Below are 11,644 nucleotides of genomic sequence, written 5' to 3' on the forward strand. Positions count from 1 at the left end.
CTATGACAGGGGAAACAAAGTGGGAGGGGGGACAGGCCACCACACCCTGAGGATGCTCACACGAGCTCCAAGCTGGAAGTGTGGTGGGATGGGTGTTACTCATTCTGTGACCCTGGTGCCTCCTCCACGGGGGCCGAATCCTGTCACAGACATGGAGCCTGGTGCCCTCCCACTTGCGTGGGGAGGGTTTTGGGGAGCGGTGTGAGCCATGCCGCTTTTGGCAGGGGATCCTTGTAGTGTGAAGAGTTGGCTGTTAGCTGCAGTGGGGGCTGCAGGGGGGAACAGAGCTGGGAGCCAGGTTGGAGAGGAGCCGGGAAGGGTGGCGGTTCCTGGGAAAGGCATTTCTCTTCCAGATGAGCAGGCAGGAGCCCGGGCAGGCGGAGGCAGGCAGTGATGGCCTCTCCCTGCCAGACATAGCTGTTCAAGCTCTCCACTGGTGCAACACCACGGTGCTATTATTAGACTCCAGTAGGTCTCTGTGGGTAGCTGTGAACTCCCTGATGCCTCCACTAGCTCCGGAGATATCAGGACAGAGCAGGATCTGCTGGCAGTGGTGGAGAAGAAAGACCTTGGCTAGCTCAGAGGGGGTGTGGAAGGCACTGTGGCATGGCACAGCTCCCCTGGCATGGGGGCACAGGGAGCCACGCACCATAGCCTGGGCTGGGGCCACAGCAGCAAAAGGCTGTTAGCTGTCTCACAAGAGATTTAGCTGATGAGGATGGCATGGGGACACTCAGGGTGGTGGCCAGGAGAGATACTGTCCCTGTAGAGATGCAGGATACAGGGTTTTGCATGAAGCTGAGTCTGAATTTCACAGCATTGCTCTTGAATGGAAACACAACGTCTCCACCACTGCAGGGGGCAGAGCTGTGGCACTGGGACACCCCACCCCACGCTGGAGGAGGGCCGGGGAGACGTGGCATCCCCCTGCTCCCACCCTCTCCCCCGTCTGGTTTCCAAGCAGGAGGGTTTAAATGCCTTTTATGTTGTGACTCAAATGATGAAAGGCCCAAAAAATGAGACTAACACAGATGAGTTGTACTTCAGAATAAAAAAAACAAGCAACTATGAAAGCAGCAGATGCTGTCATAGGAATAAATTGTATCAACAGCCATCAGATGGGAAGTGAAAAGTCAGAATGGAGTTGCTCCCTCTTTCCTGTTTCCAGCAAAAATTCTCTGGGTCCATGAGTTTAGCCAGAATCAAGTAGGATGAAAGGCTTTGTCTGACAAGGCATTTCAAAGCATCTGGGAGCCTCCAGAGAAAATGTGGCCACTTGGCCAAGGAAAGGGAGGCCTCCAGTTCTAATGAGCATTTTGGTTGCCTTCCTTTATCCTTCTGCCAACATCTTCCTTTTCAACATTTTTTCCCCACCCCCCTCCTCAACCCCCCAATTTCTGCTGTTTGTGATTTATTTTAACTGTGCATAACATGCATTTAATCAACACAACATGAGGAGGCCAAGGGTAAAACATCTCTGTCACTCCACCCAGCCTGGCCTGTTGCTTCTTGCCATAAACACCTCCCTGCTGGGGCCAGCCCAGCCGTTTCGGCTGCTGCCAGGTCGGCATCACCACCTCCCGGCAGCTCCCATTCCCTCCCCAGCCCCTGCGGTGATTTACCTTCTCCTCTTTCCGCTGCGACTGGATCGCGTGCGGGCTTATAATTAATAGAAATTACACTGTCGAGACCTTACAGCCCCCATCCCATAATTACTTGGCCTTGCTGCATTCGAGGCACCAGAGACCGGCAGCGAGCTGGCGAGCCACCGACGACAGCCGCGCGTCCCCTTAACGAGCTGTCTTTATGTAGCTTTTAAGTCAGGCACTCGTGTGGCACTGGGGGTGTGTGCAGCATGTCCTGGGGGGATGTGCAGGGGGATATTTTGGGATGGAATGCCACCCTCAGAGCTAGACAAAGCAGGATGTTAGCCAAGCACCGTATCCCATCCACGTTCATTGCTTGCACATTAATTCTCACCTTGCTCCGGCCACCTGCTGTCCAGCCGTGCAGATCTCAAGGGCTTGGCTGTGTTGATGCTCAGCCAGCAGTGTCCCCCTTGGTTCTGGAGCGAGTGCAGAGGAGGGCAGTGAAGCTGGTCAAGGGCCTGGAGAATAAATCTTGAGAGGAGCGACTGGGGGAGCTGGGGCTGTTTAATTCGGAGGGGAGGAGGCTGAAGTGAGACCTCGTTGCTCTTTACAGCTACCTGAAAGGACGTAGCAGAGAGGCTGGTGCTGGTCTCTTCTCACAGGTAATTAGTGGTAGAACAAGAGGGAATGGCCTCAAGCTACGACTGGGTAGGTTTAGACTGGACATTAGGGGGAAAAAAATTCACAGAAAGAGTGGTCAGGCATTGGAATGAGCTGCCCAGGGAGGTGGCTGAGTCACCAACCCTGGGTGTGTTTAAAGGTGGTTTGGCTGTGGAGCTTGGGGATATGGTCTAGGGGTGACCCTTGTAGAGTAGGGTTCTCTGTTGGACTTCGTGATCCTGAGGGTCTTTTCCAACCTGAATGTTTCTGTGATTCTCAGTTCCCCTACATCACCCTGTATCCCAAGAGCTATGTGGGAGCACAATGACACCCAGCAAATACTAACTGGGCACTAATTGGGCACTTGGCATCTCCTCGGCAGGTCATTAAGCCTCCTACCAGCCCCAGTGCAAGGCGCGGGTTGGCCCTGGGTGATGAGCAGAGGAGCGGTGGAGCACAGCTATTCACACTGCTCTGCTTTTATCGCTGTGCTTTTCACCAGCCGGTAAAAAGTTCAGTGCAAAGCACAGGAGAGGTCTCTGAAAGGCAGCCACGCTCACGACCCAGCGTGCCAGCACCACATCTCCACTGGGAACAGGGGTTTGTTGGCGTCTGTGATGCTCGCTTGGCTGCTGACCCGCTGGGATGTTCACTTGGAGGGCTTCTAGCATCACGCCCCTGCCCTGAGAGGAGACCAAGGGCATAGAGAAAGGTGCTGCTACCCATTTTGGGCGTGGGAGAGAGGCTTGAGGCTGCAGGCTGGGTTCCAAATGACGCCATCACTTTTCTTTTTGGGGGGGGGAGGAGGAAGAAAATGTGACAGAGCTGGTGGCTTTGATGCCTGCCCGTCAGTCTCCTTCCCCCCTGCTGCAAGCAGAATAATGTGTCGCCGAATGGGGAAGAAGGTACATGACAGGCTCCAATTTGCCCTCTTCTCCACCAAACACAAGGACATCCAGTAAATCTGAAATGCAGAAAGACTGAAAAGGGATGAAAGGAAGCCTGTGCGGCACGGCACGTAATTGGCTTGTGGATCTCGGTGGCACAGGACACTGCTGGGGTCGGGACCTCAGCAGGATTACACATTTACAGAGCTAAAGCTCTTGCTATTAGCCATGCTAGCAGAAAAACACTGCAGAAAGGCCTTTTTCCTCCTCGTTCTGGGCCATCATCTGCTCCCTGTTCCAGCCAGCTAAAGGTCCGTGCAGCCCATCACTATTTTCCTGCCGCCTCTGTTTTTAGCCTGTCCTGCAGATGCAGGCTGGGTGGCAGGGCAGCCGAGTGTGCACCAGAGCCCAGGCGGCTGTCAATTTGCTCTTCCATCTCACATTTGCTGTGTCCTGGCTGTAGTTCTGCTCCTAAAGAACCTCTCCATAGGTCCCAGCCAGCGGCTGGCAGGGCAATGAGCTGGTGAATCTGCTTTTGCTACACATGAGCCTACTCAGCATTGGATACCGATCTGCCTGGTGCTCATCTGGGGTGGGTTTTGTCATTTCATCTGCAATTGTTTTGCTCTCAGCACCGCGGAGGGTTGGCTAGGCGGCTGTTTTACAAAGGACACGGTGCTTATCACGACTGTGAATGAACTACTTTGCATTTCTGTGAATGGGAAGGAAAACTTGTCACCTCAGGACAAAAAAGGAATGGAAGTATCTGATGATCCCCCTGAGATGCCTCAAACAATCCACTAAGCTCAAGTCATCCTCCTGCCGTTTCTCTTTCCTCGGGGGCAATTGGAATTATTAGTCCCTTCTCAAGGACCCCAGAATCTCCCTGTCCTTTGCCAATTCCTGTCCTGGTTTCTCTGTAGGCTGCTGGCATACCCTGCTGGAGCTCTCTCCTTTGCCAGGGTCCAGCAGTGAATGCCTGGTGCTAGCTGGGGGTCAGGACAGCAGTACCAGGAGCTAGTCAAGTCCCCAGCTGTGCCTGAAATCCTGCAGTATCCATGCACATCAAGTCCAGGGTGTCTCCTGGAGCATGCTGTGCTCTCCCAATGGAGCAGAAGCATCCTGGTATCCATTGACACCTCCAGCTGTGGCAGGAGCCAGAGTCTTGACTCATCCATCTGTAAAGCAATATGTGCCATTTCCATCCAGCATGTCCCTGCTCTGGGGAGGTCCCAGTGGCTTTTGAGACTCTGGTCAATCATACACAACAGAATGAAATGTTGGGATGCAAGAAATATTCTGGTAGGAGGGAAATGAGAGTCAGAAGATGATCTATTCTGTCTGGTATCCAGAGATAGAAGACATAGGAACTGGTCAGAGCTGCGCCAAGGAAGGTTCAGACTGGGCATTAAGAAGCGTTTCTTTACCAAACAGGTGGTCAAACACTGGACCAGACTTTCTGGAGAGGTAACTAATGTCCCAAGCCTATCAGTGTTAAAGAGGCATTTGGATATAGCCCTTAAGAACAGGCTTTAACTTTTGATCAGCCCTGGAAGTGCTCAGGCACTCAGACTACATGATCCTTGTAGGTCCCTTCCAACTGAAATAGTCTATTTTATTCTATTTGATTCGATTCAATTCGATTCTCTAGCTCTGCCTCCAACCCCATCCAAGCAGCAGCCCAGCCTCTGGTCTAGATAACCTTCTCCCGAAGGCTGGCTTTGATCTGCACAGTGGTGCCAGGCTTGTGCCCAGTGCCTGCAGCCGCAGGACCGGCAGCATCCAACTGCAGCTGCACTCCAAGGGCATCGCTGCGGTGGAAGGTGTGCTGCAAAGTGGGGTTAAGCAGAGAAGATTACATGGGGAAAACACACTCTGCACTCCCTCTGCTTCTTCATCTGGTAGTCTTGAAACAAGCATTTAAATTAAACAGGTTTCTATAGCTGAGTTCCCAATCCCACAGACACTTCCACCGTTGGCCTCCTTTTTTTCACACCAGATCCAGTCCTTCCCCCCCCTCCCCCCTTTTCTTAAGCTCAAGCAGCCGAAGGAGGAGATGCAGACACAGAGAGGAGTGCTAATTAAAGAGGGACTTCCACATTAGGGTACAAATCCTCTGGAACAGCACAAACCCTGCCAATTTCTGTATTTATTTATTATTTTTTCCATACAATTGTAATTTCCAGTGGTGCCTCCAGCACCAGGAGAGAGTTCAGGGGCTGCTCTCGGAGAGGATTAGTGCGCTGGAAGCATTATTACTTTCCTTCGCTGTGAATTCAGGAGTGATTCCCTGATGGCTGCACTCTATATAGAACTGAATCGGTGCTAATTTGTTTCTGAGGATCACACATCCACCAACATGTGAAAGACAATCCTGCCTCTCAATGTATATTTCCAGTCAGTGCTACAGCAAACAACGGAAAATAAGCAAGCAAATGAAGCCAGACCTCTCTTGCCCAGAAAGCCAGAGCTGGAAAGGAGTGGACTTTAGGGGGTTTTGTTGGTGGTGTGGAGTTGGTGCTGCATTTCTTCAGGACCGGTTTGGGTTTTGGCTGTGCTGCCTGTGGTGATGGGCAGCGAGGGCTTGGACATCCTTCATGTGGAAAGCCTCAGGGACACTGTGTCGGACAGGATGGCAAAGAGACTGAGCATAAAAGGTTCATTTTTGTGTGTCTCCTTTTAAATCATCCTCGAGTTTAACTGCAAGAGAGGAATAAATTAACTAATTGAATCTGTAGCAACAGAGGGACCGGGCACCTGGCAGAGAGCAGCTGCCCCACCACCCATCGCTCCTCGCTCTTTATTTGTGTTATTCAGAGGGACGCGGTCCGTGGGGAGATATCAGAGCTGGCTGAAATGGAAGACAAAGCTATTGTTTCAAACAGAGTTATTGATTTTTACATTATTACACTATGAAATTTATGGTCTGGTTTCAAACTGCAATAGGAGTTAATGACCACCATCCAGAAACTTCCAGGTGACCTTGGCCTTGACTTTGGTGGAGGAGGGTGGATAGCTCCACATACCAGGTCAGCAAATGTAAAATGAACTTCCAGCATCCTAAAGGACTTGATTTTGGGGGGCTGCTGACCCCAGGTCTCTGCCCTGAGATTTAGCTCACAGTAAAGTCCAAGCTGGTTGTCAACAGTGATGGAGGGGGAGAAACAGAACCTTCTCAGATCCAGACAAAAGCCACTTCTGCTGTTAAGCAATATTTTCCTCCTCTTGAAGCACTGTGATGTCCTCAGAGCTCCTGAGCATGGTTCTCCACCTTCAACCGCCTGCCTGACACATCCTGGCTAACCAAGGGTTTGCTCCAGTTGGTCACTGCTGGAGAAATGCAAACGAGGGCTCGGAGGTGGGTGGGGAGCACCAGGAGAGCAGGCAACACAGCCTAGAGCAAGAGAAACCCTGTAAGAGGAGAGAGCAGTAGGCAGTGCCCGCAAAGCAGACAGCTGCCTGGAAAGGGCATGGTCCATTCCCAGTGCCAGACTGTTCTCCCATCCCAGTTGTGCAAAGTACATTTGCTTTTTAATGTTGGGGCTACCAAAGTGGGGTCAGGGTGAGCAAGAGGAAGTTTATACCAGTTACCCTGTGAGATACCAGTGATGCTAAGGGGTTTGTAGGGGCTACAGCACTCCCAAGTCTAAAGCCTTTCCTGGCCTTTTCCTTAAGAAGTACCTCCTGATGCATCTTTTGGCACCAGCCTCTTCCCAAAGCTTTCCTTAGCAATTTTCCTTCCAAATTTCCTTGTGTACTTCTTCCTCTGGGATCAGTCTTTCCACTTGCCAGCATTTTCCAGCTGCTGGAGAAGGAATTTTTTTTTTCTGGTAGTACCTTCTCCCTGGAACATCCCTGATGCTGCACCCCGAGCTAGAGTCGTGTGAAGCCAGTAGCCTCCAAGCTCATCTTCTGCCTCGGAGGTCATAATTGCCATTAAATCACAGCTTGCCTAACCAAATTATGCAAAACCCAAATTATCTCCAATGATTTTTATGTTGCTGAAATGTTCCAGAACTGCCAGGGTGATGACTGGGGGATTGGGAGCAGCTGTCACTCCATCAGAAACCATAACTCCAAACAGCTGGGATCTGTCAGTTATTTATGATACCGTTCTCAAAAAGAAGAAAAAAAACCCCGGTGGTGGCTGGCTGCTTGGCACTCTGCAGCTGAAAGGCAGCTCGTGCAGAGAGCAAAGCCCTGTGCCACGTCCCAGCGCTGGGAGCTGCAGCTGATGTCGCAGGGAGCAAGCCCAGCAAGGATGCTCCTGCTGCCGAGTGCTGCAGGACCACGGGGCAGCACCTAAAGGGCTCTGCAGAGAGGCTCAGGGCGAGCCGCTGCTCGCTGGGGAATTGAGTCTTTGTGACAGGCAGGATGGGTTTGTTTGTTTTATTCTCTGTGTTGTTAAAAAAAAAAAACACCACCAAAAAAGGCATATTAAACAAAAAACTAAAAGAGGGGAAAAAAAAAACCCATGCAGCTGCTGAGCGCTGGTCTGACACTGCTCTGTGGAACTGTCCCAGATCTGAAACACAGAATCATACGATCACAGAACGGTAGGGGTTGGAAGGGGCCTCTGGAGATCATCTAGTCCAACCCCCCTGGCCAGTGCAGGTTTGCCCAGAGCAGGTTGCACAGAATCCTGTCCAGGTGGGCTTTGAAACTCTTCAGAGGAGACTCCACAACCTCTCTGGGAAGCCTGCTCCAGGGCTCCGGCACCCTCACGGGAAAGAAGCTTTTCCTTAAGTTCAAGTGAAACCTCCATTGTTCTTGTTTGTGCCCATTGTCCCTTGTCCTGTCACTGGCCACCACTGAGAAGAGCCCAGCCTCATCCTCACGACCTCCTTTTAGCCATTTCTACACACTGAGAAGAACCCCTCTCAGTCTTGTCTTTTCAGATTAAAGAGCCCCAGGTCTCTCAGCCTTTCCTCCTAAGAGAGTTGTTCCAGTCCCTTCAGCATCTTTGTAGCCCTCCATTGGACTCTCTCTGGTAGTTCCCTATTCCTCTTGAACTGGGGAGCCCAGAACTGGTCTCAATACTCCATGTGCAGCCTCACTAGGGCAGAGCAGAGGGGAGGACAACCTCCCTCAACCTGATGGCCCCACTCTTAACACACCCCACGAGACTATTGACCTTCTTGGACACCAGGGCACATTGCTGGCTCGTGGTGAACTTGTCAACCAGCACTCCCAGGTCCTTCTTCACAGAGAAGTTCTGTTCTTGGCTCATGCCTGGCTGCCATCACTGGTCTGGCCTTGCCTTTCATTGTCCTTCACTTGGCAGGTGACACTGTGAGCTTGTGAAGCTCGTCTCCCCAAACAGCAGCTTCTCTGTGGCGGTGTGAACATCCCACTCTGAGCTAGTTCCCAGGTTTCAAAGTCTGCTTTCCTCTGGGGGCCATAGTGGTGTCTTTGTGCCCTAGATCACTCAGGGTGGATTTAGGAAGCATCCTTTGATAGATTCAGGGTGTGAACGGGACAGGGAACTCTCTGGAGCTGGTTGACAGTGGTGCTGTTACACCAAGTGTGAATTTGGCCTCAGAAGAGGGTGAGTGATGAGTAAGCTTCTGCTTTTTTGATAATCCCAGCTGCAAGCAGAAGCCAGATGCTTTGTCCCCACTTGTAGCTTCACTCTGGTTAAGTATTATTATTTATATTATGTAGTAGCTATACATAGTGTTTTATGGCAGTAAAGATGCATAAATCAGCGACCAGAAGACGAGGGCTTTGCTCTAAAGAGCTTATAAATCTAACAGCCTGAGCAGCACCGGTAATGGACACAGTAAGCAGGCAGTCAAGTTGCATGTAGACATGAGCTAAGATGGGTCTCCCAAAGCAGATGGCGGTTTAGGAGAGATTTGAAAGAGAAGCAACCTGCTCCATCCTCTAGACCAGATCCTGCCAGAGCATTAGACAGGCCATGACCCATATAGGCTTGTCTGAGTGGAGAGGTGAAAGCATCCATCTGAGAGAAGCTGCTCACAAAGAGGGAAGGAACAGGAGATGGGGAAGAGCTTAGGGCAGGGATGACTTTTGGTGGGCTCTGCAGATGCATCCCCCTGGAGCCTGAAGCACCCATTCTTGTCCTAAGTGATTTCTTCCCCTCAAGCCTGAGACTCCTAGCGAAAATAAGTGACATTCCATCTTCCTAAAGAAACCAAGGCTCTGCTTTGCTCCAAGATACAGTAAAGCATTAAAAGCCTTAAAATGCAAGAAAGCTGCCTGCACAGGGACACCCTGCTCTCTGAACTGAGCAATGCAGTAGGGACAGTGTCCCTGCTGTGGTGGCAGAGAAGTGCTCCAACCCTTCACCCCCCCAATCCTGGTTATCAAACCAGCTCTTTTTTTTTCACTTTTTTCCTTTTTTATTTCCTTTATATTTCTTCCTCTGCTGGCACCGGCCTGGGAGGAACCTGGGCTGGGCTGGAGTGAGCTGAGCTGTGTCTGGCCGAGGACACTGGCTCCGGGTGTCTGCATTCTTCTGGCCACTTTCAGCTCTTGCACAAATTGAGGCTTCACGCTAAATGCATTATGCTGTATAACAATTAATCCTGTGCTACATATAGAAAGTCCTTACTCATCAATAATGCATGGGGAGGAGTGATTTTCACTCTCAGTAATAAGGCTAAGACAATGGAAACAAGCAGGTAATGGAGAACATTTATAATGAAGTTAATCTAATAATGAGTCTAATGCCGTTAAAAGTAAGACTGCAAACTGGACGCAGCCAAAGATAAATTATTTCAAGCATTCATTAACTGATGCCTAATTAATGCCCAATTAGAGACATGTTACATGGGAAATGGTTTGGACAGTCGGACGAATTCATTGCAGCCGCTGAAGCCTTGGTCAGAAGCAGGAGGCAGCAGAAGGACACGGTGACACTGCACATTGGTGGGAGAAGGCCAGGAGATAAACACCCCCTTGCCTGTTTTATTGGTGTCAGCAGGGCTTTGTTTTTGTTCACTCCACCAGCAGGTTTCTGTAGGATTTTTCCATGCTGCTTTTGAAGCTCTCCCTCCCCGGTGACCTCCGACACTCGTGCTCATGACCCTCCGTCTGCCGCACAACCTTTACAAGATGAAGCAGAAAGGGCTGCCTCAGGAATAACAAGTTCAACAAGTTAGGCAGGGTCTAAGTCTCAAAGGAGCTGAGCTGGGATCTCTTGGGAAGCTCCCATGGTGCTTTCCAGCCTGAGAATCCCAGTGAGACCCAAGTTTTCCCAGCTGTCTTGTCCCAGTGGGGCTGGGCTGCTGGCCATTGCAATGCTGGTGTGAGCATCCTCAGGAGCTCACGGCATCATGACCAAACTCTTTGTTTCTTGGGGCTCTCATTCCTGGATCTAAACTGACACTAAACCCAGAGCATCCTAGGAGCAGCTTCTTGCAGCATCAGGCAATTGGCAGGTTTTATGGCCATGGAGGTAAAGCATCCTTGATGAGACCATGTACCTTGGATGCATCCTCTGGGGAGACTATAGATTTCCTTTTACCAGCTCCTGCCCACCCAAATAATTGTGGGTTTTCTTTTCTAAGCATCTATGCTTCTGTTTTCCCATTGTCCTCACTCCTGAATTGGAACATGGTGGTTGAAAGACATTCCTGGCTTTTCTTCCTACCGTCCTGCTCTTGGGAAACAGAGAAGCAGCAACACCCACTGCCATCCGCAGCCGGGGGACTCACCTCTCCCTCTCCTTAGGAACTCCAGCCGTTAACTGACAAACACCTGTTAATTAAAGAGATAGACTCAGTTCCTTCTGACCTTTACCTCTGGAGTCATCCCTGCAGGCAGGGAGCCGTTAAACACCACGGCTGCCTTTCGACAGGAGCCTCCACCTTGGCTGTGCTCCAGGGAGACCCAGGCTGCCTTCGTCCATCGCTGCTCGTCGCTAACAGCCTCCTGTCATCACCATCCCCATACGTGAAATCCTGTCTGCTCCCAGATCCCTGCCCGGCTCCACCTCCCGTCAGTAATCCCGTTAGCCTGGCAACTGTCGTGTCATGGAAGAGCACAGAAAACTGTTGTTTGGAGGCAATATGTAATCTTCCAACCTGCTGCTTATAGCTGGGAGATGGTTTATTGATTCAGCCCCTTGTGATTTGGTATTTGCAATAACAGACTCCACATGTGGGAGATCGTCACAGCGCTTGTGCCTGGCAGGATTTTACTAATAAACATGAGACCTACAGAAGGCTTCGTACTTCAATGTCACCGAGGTAAGGTGGGGATCCTGAAGCCTTCCCACCTTCATGAAGCACATCCACAGGTTAAAAAAACCAACAAACCAAACAGCAGAATGTAGCTGTATCTTCACCATCATTACCCGGTGCTCAGATAACCACAGCCTCCTCAGGACACTGCTGTTTCCCACGCTGCACCTGAATGGGGAGCACCAGCGAGGGCTCCCGTTTTGGCAGGGAGCGCTTGGTAGTCAGTACCAGCATGATGCTGCCACCAGCAGCATCTCTCCTTGCAGAGGCATGACACCAAAGCCAAAATGGTTCAGTG

At 50.9% G+C, this 11,644-nt stretch overlaps 1 protein-coding gene across 1 annotated transcript in view; it reads left to right on the top strand.

Moving 5' to 3' along the window:
* Positions 1-11,644, top strand: part of RTN4RL1 (reticulon 4 receptor like 1) — a 33,620-nt gene that overhangs the window by 17,254 nt on the left and 4,722 nt on the right. The window lies entirely within an intron of this gene.

This window comes from Melanerpes formicivorus, unplaced genomic scaffold (assembly GCF_026170545.1).
Source record: "Melanerpes formicivorus ecotype bairdi unplaced genomic scaffold, bMelFor1.0.p_v2 SCAF_29, whole genome shotgun sequence".
NCBI classification, from domain to species: domain Eukaryota; kingdom Metazoa; phylum Chordata; class Aves; order Piciformes; family Picidae; genus Melanerpes; species Melanerpes formicivorus.